Here is a 16,677-nt window from a genome sequence, read left to right on the forward strand (position 1 = left end):
TTCAGTAGCCAAGAAGGAACCATTGAAGATTCTTTCCACATGACATAAGCAGAAAATTAAGCTCTAAATATGCCCCAAATGAACAAAATACAAGCATTAGCTATTTAAGTGATGGACATATTTGTCAATTAAGATGCATAAGTAAATGGCAAAATATTCCTCTTCATAGCTTTACCTATTGTGAATTGGACTGCTAGTAATGTGAGTGTCACTCAGAATCATCTTGCTTCCCATAAGTCTAAACCTCTGGATTAGAATGTTTAATCATGTGCGTTTTGCAATGTAAAGTTGGTCTCATTCTTTAAAAATGTAAAAAGGATCAAAGAGCAAAGAGTTCAGAGTGATGAGAGCAGTAGCCAGCACAGAGAGCATTTGGATTTGGGCTCAAGACCAAAAAAAAACCAAACACCAAAATAATTTATCAAAGACATTGTTCCTGCATGGTGTATTTATCATCATTTATCTTCATCTAAATTTGGCTTCATTTAATTGTAAAAATGTCTGAAAGAAAGCCAAATAGAAGACACAGGGGCCCAAGGAAGGGAACTGACTGGTTATTTGAGAACTCTGGATTGTTTGATGTATTATGTGTTTGCTATGGAAAAACATGAAATTGGAACCTGAGCCAAATCTAATGTATTGGAGGTGCTTTGCTCCATTGTCCCATGTGAAAAAAAGAAAAAGATAAAGGAAATGCAAGCCACTGTGAGGAGACACAGCCTCATACATATACACACACACATATGTTGCTGTGTGTCCCTGTACTATCTATCCATAGAGTCAATTACATACAAACTAACCATTATCCCTCCAGTACCATAGTGACCTTGTTATTGCTGGGACTTTGAAAGCTAACTCTGGAAAAAAAGGACAGTGGGGATTAACCATGTTAGAGGGAGAATGGAAAGTGCTGATGAATACATGTAGGAGGCAAAGTAAGTTCTTATTTTACTCCTGTTTTCTCTGCCAAGGAGAATAAGAAAGGACAGAACAACATGAGTTGATACCAACACAAGCAGGGTAGAACAAGTGACCACTGGCCATTCTTCATGATTTCAAGATGCTAGGCTCAGATGAACTATAATATGGTACACTGAGAAAACTGGCATGTATGGTAATTGAGACACAGTCAATGGGAAAGATACTGTAAAAGTGGAGAAAAGCAAATGGTAGCTAGGTGACAATAGAGTCACAAAGAACTGAATTCAAATTTGTCCTTAAACACTTACTAGCTTTGTGACCCTGGGCAAGTCACTTAAACTCTGTTTGCCTCAGTTTCCTCACCTGTATAATGGGGATGAGAATAATAGCAACTAGCTCATAGGATCATTGTGAGGATCAAATGAGATAACAATAGTAAAGCACTTGGCACAGTGCCTGGCACAGTGTAAGCCCTATATAAATGTTAGCTACTTATCATTATCATCATCGTTATCAAATGTCCCAATCTTAAAAAAAAAAACAAACAGAACAAAGTCTGCTGCCAGTATCCCATTGGGCTTGACTGATTCCTGGCAAAATTCTAGAATGTTTAATTAAAGAGATAATTGGTGAACCTGTAGAAAAGAAAGTTTGGCTTCATCAAGAACAGGTCAGGCTGGATGCAACTTATTTCCTTTTTTTGACAGGGTTACTAAACTGATAGATTAGGGAAATGAATGAATGAAATGAACGAATGAAAAGGCTTTTAAGTACTTACTTTGTTCGAAACACCATGCTAAGCATTGGGAATAGAAACAGAAAAGCAAGACATTCCCTGCTCTCAGGGAGCTCACATTCTAATAAGGGAAAACAACACTTACAGGAAGTTTCAGCTGCTGGTCAGATGGGAAGATCCAGTGGTCCTTAGGGAACAGAAGCAAAACATCTTCATTAATGGCATTTCCATTGATAACATTACAGCCGCTTCTATAACAACTTTCTTTTCTAGGTCTTCAGTAGCTTTGGCTGCTGACAAGATAGGAACCCAATCAACTTCAGAGGCAAAATGGTGGATCTTTTCCACAAGGGAAGAGTCTGGCTCTGCCTCAACTTCAATTTCAATAAGGCTTAATTACTCTTATAATTATTATGATCAGAAGCCTGAGGAACTCAATTACTTAAGCTCTTGGATATCATCTCTTAGGTGACCAGGAATTAAATAGTTTAAGCGCAAGTTCTTTGGACCAATCTAATGTTCTGGATCACCATGGCAGATTTCTAGCTAAACAATAGGTGTGTTGACATGGTTCCCAATCAGAATAGCAATAGATCAAGCCTGCACAACTTGCAGCCTGCCAAAGGATTTGGGGGGAGGAGGACTGGTTTCAAAAATGTAGAGGAAAACATCTTTTGTATGTAGAGGAAATCCTTGGGCACAGTAAGCAGCCCAAGGGCCAAAAGCCACAGGTTGTCACAAGTCATGCAGGCCTACAATAGATATTGCTCCTACCACATGTTAAATACTCATATGGTACACATAACATAGTAAGACAGCTGGTTGGTGCAGCAAAAGGAGCACTGGCCCTAGAGTCAGGAAGATCTGAGTTCAGATCTGACTTCAGACACTTACTAGCTATGTGACTGAGGGCAAGTCACTTAACCCTGCTTGCCTCAGTTCCCCATCTGTCAAATGAGCTGGAGAAGGAAATGGCAAAACACTCCAGTATCTCTGCCAAGGAAACCCCCAAAGGGGTCAGGAAAAGTCAGGTACAACTGAAAAAAGAGGACTGAACAACAACACACATAATGTAGCTCTTTGTACTGGGTATCACAGACATCTAACCATTGGTAAAGGCAAGACCAAGGAAAGAGAGAAGGTCTCAGATGGCATTAGCAAGGACAAAGTTGTTGCTCACCTTGTGGTGCACAATGCTCTCTGCTAAATCATTGCTCAATAAAGAGTTTCTTATCTCGGAGATCTCAAGCACTTGGCCACACAGTCCAGTTCACCAGTCTTTTCCAGGAACACATTTAAGTGACATGGCAGCCGATGATAGAGACCTCGTGTAGACTCTGGGTAAGGTCACTTACAGAGCTGCCCCCTCCTATAGCTCTTGGGAAAGTAGCATTGTAGATTCAAAAGAACACTGGGGAAAAAAAGATTAAAAGACCATGGTCATGGGAGAAAGCTTCCTCACAAGCAGCTTGCTAACATTGAGGGGGGTTTTACTTTTCCTCTGGCAAAACAAGCAGCAGTGGAGGTAGCAGTCTTGTTCAGGCACGAACATTATCTTATGACTGGCTCAGGACTTGATTGGACACTGAACCTATCCGTGAAAGCAGAAGCAGTTAATTTCTGATATCTCTCTCAGCCATACGTCATTGGGTATAGTGGTGCCTGAATCCTTAGCTAGCCATGGGGACAACACTTATTTATCCGTCACCAATTGCTGAGAGAAACCAGGGTTGTGGGATCATAGATTTAGAGTTGGAAGGGACTTCAGAGGCCACTGAGATCTCTCCTTTTACACATGGGGAAACTGAGGCAAAGAAAGGTCAAATGACCTAGCCAGAGCCATTTAGATAGTAATGAGAAAGGGTTTCATTCCAGGTCTTCCTGTCTCCAGGTTCAATGTCTCATCTGTTACTCTACACTCGACCTTGAGGTTTTTATTTTGTCATAATGCCTATGAACTCGTGTTATAGTGCTATAGTAGCTAAGCAATGCCAGGAATGGAACATCGAATGCAGAAGTCAATCAAATTAATAAATACCATTATTGCTCATGAGATGAGTAGACAAATGGCTATAAACAGGACCTGTTCATCTTCCATGTAAGTTTTAGATTAGAGGATAATCTTTTGGATTTTCTTTTTTACCCAGCAATTTTTTCTTAGATACAGCCCATAAAGATATAGATTCTATGGGCCTAGCTACAGTGGATGATATACAGGGCATCCCTAAAGTCTGGACACATAGAAAATTGATGGCCTTGCGTAGTTCTTGCATCGAGTTCACTTGAATCTCGCAAAGCGCATCAACCTTTGCATCACAAATGATGGTAATCGTATTGAAGATGTTATTTGTTAATATTCTGATTAAATAAAATGTAGTTGAAAATTTCATTCATTTCATTTCTTGAAAATATGCATTTTTGCCTATATGTCCAGACTTTGGGAATACCCTGTATTAATGATAGAGTATTATAATGATATAATAAGATAGAGTAAAGACAGAGTTGACTATTGATAATACCAGCACTAGGATTTTCACATATTGGCTCATTTTTGGAACATGATGCTAACTACAGAGGATGCCCTAGAGAGGAGATGTTAGGCCACCCCTGATAAATGGGTTTTGAGTCAGGCAAACATGTGGGAACTCAAAGAAGCTAGACTGAGCCAGTTAGAAATGAGCTGACTGCAGGCCAAAGCATGGTTCCTGGGATTGTATGGAGAAGTATTAGAGATTGTACTAGATCAGAAAGGAGGAATTATGCATAATCCTTCACTTTATGCCAAGCTTTGCACAGAGTGAGCACTCCATGAACTTGGTATTTTGACTAACACAAGACACAACATCAAATCCACATATTCTTGCCTTCCTGAAGACCTTGTCTATAAGTTCAGGACCTGAAGGATGACCTTGCTAGCTAGCAGGATGTGAATGACTCCTGTGTGCTGTGAGGGCTATAGGAGAGGAAATAGAAGTCTGTGATGTTTAAGAAGTGTGCAGCTGGACTGAAAAAGGAAATAAGAATTCATGGTGCTACAAATATTGTGGTGTTTAAAGAAACCTAGATTACTTGGAATAGGTTTAAAACAAAAGCACTAACATTTTGTTGGGAAAGTGAAACAGTATGAAGGCCAGCAATCCAAGGACCTCCTTCCCACGTCCCTCCCACCCCCCCCATTAAAAAGTCAAAACAATTCTAAAGGACTCACGAGGAAAAATGCTATCCACCTCCAGAGAAAGAATGAATGGAAGCTGAATGCAGATGGAAGTATTTTTTTTTAAATTTTTTTATTGTTGCGGGGTTTTTTGTCTGTGTTTTCTTTTGCAGCATGGCTAATATGGAAATGCTTTGCATGACTGCCTATGTAGAATCTATATGAAATTGCTTGCCTTCTCAAGGAGTGGGGAGGGGAGGCAGGGAGGGAGAGAATTAAATTAAATTAAAATTTTTTAAAAATGTTAAGCATTTTTGTTTACATGTAATTGAGACAAAAATAAAAATTAAATGTAAAAAAAAAATAAGTCAAAGGTTTTCTATTTGTGGACCCCCTGTCTGCTGGACTGGACATGAGCCTTACTGAGACAGGAGGTGCCCCCCTGGCACGGATTAGGGGTTTCACTACAGGTCAAAGGAAGGGGAAAGGGGGGAGTTATTTTTTTTTTGCCAGATACAGGGTATGCAAACACCTCTGCTGCTCTCCTTATTCCCCCACTCCACCCCATCCCAGCTCCAGTTCTTCTCTGTGCAAGGGGGTGGGGAAGGTAAGGGCTCTGGAGTCAAAGAATCTGCGTTCAAATTACACCTCTGATGCCTCCACTCCCTAGCCCTTTCCCTTTCATTGAGTTGCTCCTCCAGAACCTACATTTAAGGAGGGTATTCAGGTTGGCCACGGTCTCATTCCTCTCTGGATTGGGCTCTGAGACTTTTTCTACCATGCCCACAGCCAAGTATCTTCTCCCAACTCCCCCTTTCAGTTTCCTTTTATGTGTCATCTCCTCTCATTAGAAAGTAAGCCCCTGGAGGGCAGAACTATCTTACTTTCTGGCACTTAACCCAGTGCCTGGCACATTGCAAGTACTTAATAAATGCTTATTGACTGACTGACTAATAATATGACCATGGACAAATTATTTAACCTCCCCCATTTTCTCATCTGTAAGATGAAGGGGTTTAAACTAGATAGATACTGAGGTCCCTTCCAGCTATGACCCAGTGATCCTATGATCCACTGTCAATCCCTAGACAACTCCCTTCAAAATATAATCCAGTTTCTGAAAGCTCTTTCCCTTTGGTGGTATCTCCAGGGTACAGTATGGTGTTCTTGCTATTCCAGGAAAAATGTTGGGATGGGAAGCAGGGTGTACTCCTATGGAGAATTTGGCCCAGGGAATGGGACCTCAGAAGGTGGGGCAGGCAAGAGCTTCATCATGAGTTTTCTGCCGAAGCAGCCAAGTCTACCCAGGTGGCCTGAACTGGCAAGATTCCTCCCTGGCCTGTACCCGCAGCTAAATACAGCCACTCCTCCATGGAACTGGCATCCTGGGTGGCAAGACTCAAGGAAGATTGGGCTGTACTCCAGGTGCCTCCCACCCGTGTCAATGGTAAAACTGAGCTGACCATAAATCATGCCCCCTTTATTGAAACAAAACACAGAAGGGCTAATAGAAGGTGGACCAAGGCAGACACACTCCCCAGAGGCTTCTATTGTATTTCCAAAATGCAATTTGTATTTTTCCCCATTTTCAAACCTATTAAAATAAGCCGTTGATGGCTGGGCTCTCCCCAGCCATAGCTTTCAATATTTATAGGCCTCATTAACAATGGAACCTAAATGGGGAAGAGACTTTGGGACACCTAGACCTTACCCTAGCTGTAATTCCTCCCCCTACTCCCACACTAATAATAAAGCTCCCATACTTTTCTGCAGACCTTTTGCTGTCCCTGAGTTTTCACTATGGGAACTGGACAATTGCTTTCCAGCTCCAAATTCTTTATATAATGTTAGAAAATATGTGTATGTGTGTGTTTGTGTGTGTGTGTGTGTGTGTGAGAGAGAGAGAGAGAGAGAGAGAGAGAGAGGGAGAGACACAGAGAGAGAGACAGAGAGAGACAGAGAGACAGAGAGACAGAGGGAGAGAGAGAGAGAGAGAGAGAGAGAGAGAGAGAGAGAGAGAGAGAGACACACAGAGAGAGAGAGAGACACAGAGAGAGAGAGAGAGGGAGAGGGAGAGGGAGATGGAGAGAGAGACAGAGAGAGAGACAGAGAGAGAGAGGGAGAGGGAGAAGGAGAGGGAGAGGGAGACAGAGACAGAGACACAGAGAAAGAGTACTTGCTTTACAATGGCACTAAGAGGGGGAAGTAATAATAATTAATAAAAACAATTTATGTGGAACTTTAAGGTTTGTAAATAGCTTGACACATATAGTCTCATTTAATCTTTACAACAACCCTATGAAGTTGGTACTATTAATTATTCCCATTTTACAGATAAGAAAACTGAGTCTGAAAGAGGTTAAGTGACTTGCCCAGGGTTCAACAGCTAGGAAGTATCTGAAGCAGGATTCTAAGTCTGGTATCCTGACTCCAAGTCCAGTACTCGCTTTCCTATGCCACCTTAAGATAGGTAGGAAAAGTCAGGTAAGACACATGCAGAGACAAGCAGTTTTTCAGTGAGGGTTATACTACTACCAATTTTATATTCAAACATTTCCTTAGAGAATCCATGTCCCTCCTTAATATCAGGGCACCACCCCTATGCCACAGAGTTAGGTCGCCTTGTTTCTGTGTCAGCTGTGATGACGATCTTTCTCTCTCTCTCTCTCTCCCCCTTCTCTCCATAAATCAGTGCCTCCATTCTCCCTGACTCTGTGTTTGGATTCTGCTTCTCTGGAGTCCTACCATATCCATCTATATCATGGAGGGAGGGAGATTAAGTGGCCAAATCCCAGGCAGCATCTTTCCAGCTGGGAACTCATTAGAATCATGAAGTGGAGAATCCCTCTTTGTCCCAGGATAAAATATTCCCACAGAGACATCCCCCCCCCATCCCCCCAAATCATTACCCTGTGGCCTGATGATCTCATTCCCTAACTAGGCAGGAATATCCAAGTTTTGTACAGTTGTTTGCTGAATGTAGCAATCCTAGGAAACAGGTGAAGAAGAAATGGGTTCGGATGCCTACTCCACCACTTGCTAGCTGTATAGCCCTGGGCAGGGCCAGGCCCCTGAACTTCAGTCTCTTCCTCTGTAAAGATGGGGATAATAATAACCATAGCACCTACCTCACAGGGCTGTTATAAGGATAACATGAGATTGTGTTTGTGAATCACTTTATAAAACCTAAAGCCTTTCATAAATGTCAACCACAGTTATAAATGACAATACAATAAACTGATAACAAAGACAGAGTATTTCCGTAAGAGTTTTTTTAACCACATGTAGACTTAATGTCAAGAAAAAAATGTATCAGAGAAACACTGCCCCAAAACTTTGTCCACAGCCCTCAAATAATTCATAGCAGGAACTTACCATTCGTTCTCCACCCGAGTAGGCAGGAAATCACCCAGCCTCTTTGGATGGATAGAGATAAAGGAAGAAAAGGAGAAATCTTCTCAGTCCCATTACTTTTTTTTGCAGTAGAAGACAGGAAAAGGTATTGAGAAAAGCAATATGGCCCACAGAGGATGGGAAAATCTGGTAACTTTTAAAATTCCTTTTTCTTAGCAGCACATGTTGGGGTTGAAAGGGTTTAGAGAAATGTGATTCTTAAATATCCTTGACTGACTCAGCCCATCTACAAGGTATGAAAACAGTCAATTGAAAAATTGCCTCATTCAATTTGTTGTTTGGTTGACATAAGGCCAAACAGTCAGGGTGACTGCTTTTCTGTAAGTGAATTGGTTGGATGTTCAGGGATATGGACAGAGTTGCAAACCCTTTATCCATTTTATGCTAGTAACTCCTCTTCTCATACCCTCTATAGCTACTGCTTCGGGGCCACGCAACAGGACCATCTTCTTTTATACATTTCCCTGATAACACCCCACTACTTCATTATTCTTCATTTGCAGTATGCTGCAGCTAGGCCTGCTGTCACCTGGCACGTACCTCTCCATCAACTTTTGGGTAATCCTCAACTTCAGTCTTTCAGAGACCTTAGTGTTACATGACTTGTGAATCTACAACATCACCTGGTGAACACTGGTATTAGAAAAATGGGTCTGTTTCAGGAAGAAGGTTGGAGTCATTAAAAGAACTTTGAAATTGCACAAAGGCAATCTAGCTCACCATCCTCTTCCTGTTAAATTCTAGGCTCAGATCACTGTCTATCTATCCTAGAGCTACATAAAAAAAAAAGTATTATAGAATGTCAATCCAATTGTATATCATAGTCTGGAAATAGATATTCTTTATTTGGTTTTTCCTGTATTGCAGTCAGCCCTCTTTTTTAAAAAAAAATTTCTGTCTCATGCAGGAAGCTCTGACATGTTTGTGGACTCGATTTCATTAAAAAATCTCATTTGCAACAGGAGTACTGAAGGTCCTCATTGTTTATAAGGAATCCCTCTTCAGTTTGGACTGTACGGGATCTTCTCCATTGACAGTCGTGAACACTGACAAACATGTCTCCCTCTTTTATGTCTCAATAATCACAGGGCTGACAGAGTTATTTTTGAACAGCTTCAAAATAATCTTGTATAATTTTGAAAAATGCATTGGAGACATCTTTTAGGAGGAGAGCCTCTAAGGTGAAGTTTTGCTCTACTGATTCAATTTTAAAAATTAAGCAACAAATGCATTTGGATTTTGTATGTCCCACATCTTTCAGTCAATTATGTGATGGTTAAGATGTGATCAACTATGAAATCTCACTTGTGAAAATTGATCTGTTCTTGTCCAATGGGATGTCCTCAATGTTTATCTGCATGAACCATTCTAATTAAAAATTGTTCATAGATTAGTAAGTGAACAGGTGATTCACGAGTAACTGATGTTCCTTCACTTGCTTTTTTTGTTAAGTGTGGAAGATTTTTTCCTACACCTTTGGTGTCTTTCTCTATTAAAATACTTTGAGGAATGATTCCTTCAATGCGGCGTAATTGTGTCACCAATAGCACAGGCCTCCCTATGTACACTTGAGCTAGTCCAGCTGTTTTTTCCCTGCTTTTGTTCTTTTTAGTGTTGTCTCCTCTATTAGCTAATCCAAATTATCACATTAGCATATTAATGTGGGGACTCCATTGTCTTTCCTGGTGAAAAAAGTTTGTTATTAAAAAGAAAAACACTGCAGATCTTTCCCATCTTTTATCTATTTGTTTTCCTCTTACCAGTTTTATCCTTAAATGGCCTTGGGATGTGTTTGCTTTGTTGGTTCTCTTGTTAAACTTTTTAAAAACTGGTTTTAATGTCTAATGCTTGTCTCTGTTTTTAAGGCAATGTGGTTTATAGTCTTCTACCATCCTTCTCTGCAAAATTTTGTAAACAACTTTATATTATAAGCCATTGTTACCCTTCACCACCGTGAATTTCACCTAGCAAGAGAGTCAGGTGTTTGTTGATTAAGATGACGTCTAGGCTTTTTCAAGCTCTTCATTTTTATCTTTTTCATTATGGTGACTAGTTTACATTAATTAATCAATCAAATATTTATGACAGGCCCACTATGTGCCAGCCACTAATAAGCATTGGACTATCGCACTAGATGCATCTTAAACTGCTATATGAAATTATTATAGTTTAAATCCTTTCCTCCATTCATTTCTCATTTTTTGGTAACGTTAAATAACTTGTTTCAATAGATCAGGTAGGAGTTATTTCAACTGCATGACATTTTATTTCATTTTTAATTCTTTCTGCTAGTCTTGTAATTATTATTATTATTATTATTATTATTATTTTGGCCAGGCAGTCAGGGTTAAGCGACTCATTTATACAAGTCACATAGCAAGTAAGTGTCAAGTGTCTGAGGAAAGATTTGAACTGTCTATACATGGTTAATTAATGAATGAATTCCATATTGGCAATAGGATTTCCCTGTCTGTTAAAATGTTGTATAATCAATTTCATTTTTGTGAAGCTATTCAGTAATCACCATGTCTAGCACCTTCTGATTATTTTCTCATTTATGAGGTAGAGACAGGAAGTTTCTATATAATCTTATGAGACTTTGGCCTTTCTCTCTATTTACTTCTAAACAATACATTCCAACTACACACCTGTAAATATAAACAAATGCATATGTAGGAATTATGCATACACATGTGTAGACACATATATAAACACACATGTGTACATATGCACACATATATAGGAGGATATTATCTATATACATGTTCAGATACATATGCACAAACACATATATTTATATATATTTGATCATCCTTACCTATTTATACCTTTTCATTGAAGTCACCAAGGATCAAAGTATATGTTCATTTAATTTGGAGAATCTTATCTAGTTATTCCTAAAATTGCTTTGTCTCTTCATCTTCTGCAACAAATGTTGGTAACATAAACTGTAATTACTTTCATGGTGGTCTTTTTGCAAATCATTATAATCAGCATTGAAATATCCCATGAAATGATGTTTCTTGTAGCATTCTTATTACATCATAAATTCAATTCTGGCATTTTTTTATAATTTGCCTCTTCAAAGAAAACCTGTAAGCCATCCTTCCATTTAAGAACAATTTCTGTCTCCCTGTTTCATTTACAAGAATTTCAAGATTGAGATGATTCAAAACCTCTTGTTGTATGTCTATGTGTGGGTCCTTGGACAAGGATCTCACATTTAGAGTACTAACAAGTGAGTTAATATTTACAAGTTCTTTAAAGAGCACTGGAATAAGAATGAGAAGACCTGGGTTCGAACCCTTTCTTTGTCTTATGACCTATGTGACCTTGAGCAAGTCACAACTTCTCTAGGTTTTGTTCAGTTGTTGTTCAGGCATGTCCAGTTCTTTGTGACCCCATTTGGGGTTTTCTTGGCAAAGATCCTGGAGTGATTTTCCATTTCCTGAGGCCAACAGAGTTAAATGACTTGCCTAGAGTTACACAGCTAAGAAGTGTCTGAGACTACATTTGAACTTACGAAGATGAGTCTTCCTGACCCCAAGCCCAGCACTCAATCTACTGTGTCACCTAGCTGTCCCTTTCTCTAGGTTTTCCTGTGTATCAAATGAGGAATCTGGACTAGAGGTTAAACCAGACAGCCTTTATAGTTCTTTCAAGCTCTAAACGTATGATCCAAGGAACTCTCAAGGCATACTCCTAGTACATCCTGCTCCTCCCGTTCTCCTACCAGTCTGGCCTGGAGGAGCTGGGTATAAACTTTCCCAGACTGCTTGCATTGTTCCTCACTTCCCCCTTTAGAAAACATAGGCTTAAATAAATGCCCATGTGATTTTAGCAGAGTAATACTTCTTGAGCTTAAAGCTGAAGCTCATTTAGCCCTGAGCACCAGAGCAATGGAAAGAAACTGGGTAGAATTCACAATTAGAAGCCAGGTGAAACGATGGTGCTTCTTTGCTTTTTTTTTTTTTTTTTTTTTTTTTTTTTTTTTGCTGTTTTCTGGAGTTCTTGGTTAAAAGGCCAATATACTCCTTCAATCTCCTACCCTTCTTATTCTGTTCCAGTGTTTATTTAGTAACTCTAGTCCTCCATTCCCACTGTCACTCTTTATGGGCTTTCTATTAATATAGGGCAGGCGACATTTTATCTTGTTTACTTGCTCCTTATCTGATAGGTCTTGCCACTTTCTGCCTTTCTTATTATTCTTTTTTCTCTTCTTTTTATTCTTAAGAGATGGCCAGAAAACATATTATTCAGAACTTTTCTGGGCAAGGCTGGCAACTTTAAAAAAAATTTAATCATTTTGTTAGGATTTTTACTGGTAATATGGCTATTGCCACCATTTTTAGTGACAGTTTTTGTTGGAAAAGATTGGTTAATGTCAATTATTTTGACATTTCATCTTTTCTCTTTTAAGGAAACCCAAATAAATGGAGACTCAGTGAAGGAGAAACTCTTTGGCATTCATATACTTATTTAAGCTGATTCTAATATGAAAGCCCACAATGGGTTTTCTACTAGCAAAAGAAAATCACAAGAATAGCATAAAACAATGGAAAAGGGCATATGGACATAGAGCTCCAAATTAAATCACCAACTTGGTGTTAAAATGGAAGATGTTTTTCACATCTCAAGTGGTTCTCTTTTTCCAGTAAGTTCTATTAGGGTAGCAACTCCCAGTGATGTTACTGGGGTGTGGGGAAGATGAAGCAGAGATCTGAACTTCTTGGGAAAAAAAAGGACATGCACACATACATTTTAAGTTGAGGAAAGACTTTTATGAGTGCTGCTTTAATAGAAAGTCAAGGTCTTTGTCTCTTTTCCTGGTTCTTCATCCCTTTTCAACTCCACGAAGTAGTTTTCCTTAAGGTTCTTTTCTTCCCTTTACACTTTCTCCCTAAGAAGCATAGGACTTGGAATCAGAAGCACTAGGTTTGAATCTCAACTCTGCTACTTACTGTCAGAAGGACCTTGGGCAGTGCCCTCTTTACCTTTCTGAGTCTTAGTCCCCATCTATAAATGAGGAATTTGAATTAATTGACTTCTAGGGCTCTTTCCAAATCTAAATCTATGATTCTACGATATGTTTGTATGAATCCTGGACCACCACCAATTATCATGACTTTTTTCTTGCCACTAGACTTTGATGATTCTATAAGACAGAGTGAGGCTAATGACTGTGCGACTTTGCCTCATTTAAACTCAACTCATGCACAAGTCAGGACATCCTGTTGTCATTGGCCCTCTTTGAAAAACAAAGGACACAAATAAGAGGCCAGGAAGTTGCCTGAGTTCTTCCCAGTTCCACTTGGAAACAACATTAAATCAAGCCTCTAGAAGAATTATGGAGCAACAGAATCCACAAAAAGATGAAATGAAATAATTTTCCAGTGCAAGATAACTTAGAAGGACTACAGGAAAGGTCTGTCTCTCTTGGGTAAAAGGGGTGCAGGTAATATCCAGACAAGGCAGTGGAAGGCTCTTAGCCACAGCACAGATCAGCAACCAAGGCCCTGCTGTCCTGGTCAGCAGGCCAGTGGAACAGCAGGCCAGCTGTGAGGCCTCCAGCCCCAGTGAAGCAGGCAGACTGCCAGCTGGAACCCAGGGCACAACAGGCTCGACTATGCTTGGCCACCCCAGTGCAGTGCAAGCCACCAGCTCCAGAAGCCCCAGTGCAGAAAGCCTGTGACCAGACCCTTGGCCCCCAGTGCAAGGAGGCTGGGACAGTGAGCCCTTTACCCCCCAAAACATAAAAGAGCCCTGACCACAGAAAGCTGTTATGGTGGCAGGGAAGATCAAAACACAAACTCAGAAGAGGACAACAATGTCAAAATGCCTACATAAGAAGTCTTGAAGAGGAATATGAATTGGTCTCAAGCCCCAGACGTCCTCTTGGGAGAGCTCAAAAAGGATTTTAAAAATCAAGTAAGAGAGGTAAGAGAAAAATTCGGGGTAAGAATTATGAAAAAAGAGTCAATAGCTTGAAAAAGGGAGCAAAAAAAAATTGACTGAAGAAAACAACTCCTTTAAAAGTAGAATTGGCCAAATGGAAAAGGAGGTATGAAAGCTAACTGAAGAAAATAATTCATTAAAGATTAGAATTGGGCGAGTGGAAGCTAATGACTCTATGAGACATCAAAAATCAGTCAAACAATTTTTTTAAATGAAAAAATAGAAGAAAATGTAAAATACCTCATTGGAAAAATGACTGACCTAGAAAGTAGATCCAGAGGAGATAATTTAAAAGTTATCGGACTACCTGAAAGCCATGATCAAAAAAAAAACCAGGGACAGCATCTTTCAAAGAATTATCAAGGAAAACTGCCCTGATATATTAGAACCAGAGGGTAAAATAGTCATTGAAAGAATCCACCAATCACCTCCAAATTCCAGAACTATCAGATCATGGAGAAAATACTGCAAGCAGCCAGAAAGAAACAATTCAAATATCAAGGAGCCACAGTTAGGATTACACAGGACTTAGCAACTTCTACATTAAAGGATTTGATGGCTTGGAATATGGTATTCTAGAAGGCAAAAGAACTTGGATTACAACTAAGAATCAACTACCCAGAAAAATTGAGCAGAATCTTTCAGGGGAAAAAATGGACATTCAATGAAATAGGAGACTTTCAAACTTTTCTGATGAAAAGACCAGAACTGAACAAAAAATTTTATCTTCAAATATAAGACTCAAGAGAAGTATACAAAGCTAAACAGGAAATAAAAATAAAACAAAATATGGTATTCAATAAAGTTAAACTGTTTACACCCCTACATGGGAAGATGCTACTTGTAGCTCTTAAGAATTGTTTCTCTATTAGGGCAATTTGAAGGAGTGTACTTAGTGGGTATGGATATAAATTGACTTTGATGTGGTGGAAAAAATTATTAAGGGGTAAAGAAGGGATTGTACTGGGAGAGTGGAAAAGGGAAGGCAGAATGTGGTGAATTATATGAAGAGGCATGAAAGACCTATTACAGTAGAGTGAAAGAAGGGCGGGGATGAGCATTGTTTGAACCTCATTCTCATTGGATTTAGCTCAGAGGGAATAACATAAACACTCAAGTGGGCAAAGTAAATTTATCTTACCCTATAGGGAAGTAGGAAGGAAAGGGCAAAAGAAAAAGCAGGGAGGGCTGATAGAAGGAAGGGCAGATTGGGGGAGGTGGTAGTCAGAAGCAAAACACTGGTGAGGAGGGACAGGGTTAAAGGGGAAAGAGAGAGGGAGAGAGAGAGACAGAGACAGAGAGACAGACGGACAGACAGAGAGATAGGCAGACAGAGACAGAGGGAGGGGGGGGGAGAGAGAGAGAGAGAGAGAGAGAGAGAGAGAGATAGAGAGAGACAGAGAGAGACAGAGAGAGAGACAGAGAGAAGTATAAACAGGGGGAAATAGGATGGAGGGAAATACACAGTTAGTAATCATAACTGGGAATGGGATGAACATAAAACAAAAACAGAAGCAAATAGCAGGGTGTATTAAAAACCAGAACCCTACAATATGTTGTTTACAAGAAACATGTTTGAAGGAGAGACACACAAAGTAAAGGTAAAAGACTGGAGAAGAATATATTATGCTTCAGTTGAAATAAAAAAAGCAGGGGTAGCAATTCCAATCTCAGATGAAGTAAAAGCAAAAATAGATCTAATTAAAAGAGACAAGGAGGAAAACTACATCTTGCTAAAAGGTACCCTAGACAATGAAGTAATAATATCAATACTAAACATATATTAGTATATATTGGTATAGCATCCAAATTTTTAGAGGAGAAATTAAGTGAGTTACAAGAAGAAATAGACAGCAAAACTATACTAGTAGGGGACCTCGACCCTCCCTCTCTCATAATTAGATAAAGCTAACCACCAAATAAACAAGAAAGAAGTTAAGGAGGTGAATAGAATTTTAGAAAAGTTAGATATGATAGACCTCTGGGGAAAATTGAATGGAGATAGAAAAGAATATACTTTTTGTCAGTGGTACATGCCACCTACACAAAAAATGATCACATATTAGGGCATAAAAACCTCACAGTCAAATGCAGAAAGGCAGAAATACTAAATACATCCTTTTCAGATCATGATGCAATAAAAATTACCTGAAATAAAGGGCCATGTAAAGATAGATTAAAATCAATTGAAACTAAATAATCTAATCCTCAAGAATAAGTGGGTCAAACAACAAATCATAGAAAAAAATCACTAATTTCATCAAAGAGGATGACAATAATGAGACAACATGCCAAAATTTATGGGATACAGCCAAAGCAGTACTTAGGGGAAATTTATATCTCTAAATGCTTACATGAATAAAAAGAGAAAGAGTGGATCAATGAATTGGGCATGCAATTTAAAAAGGTAGAAAAAGAACAAATTAAAAACTCCAGTTAACAACAAATTAGAAATTCTGAAAATCAAAGGAGAGATTAATAAAATTGAAAGAAAATG

Source organism: Trichosurus vulpecula, chromosome 7, assembly GCF_011100635.1.
Source record: "Trichosurus vulpecula isolate mTriVul1 chromosome 7, mTriVul1.pri, whole genome shotgun sequence".
Lineage (NCBI taxonomy): Eukaryota > Metazoa > Chordata > Mammalia > Diprotodontia > Phalangeridae > Trichosurus > Trichosurus vulpecula.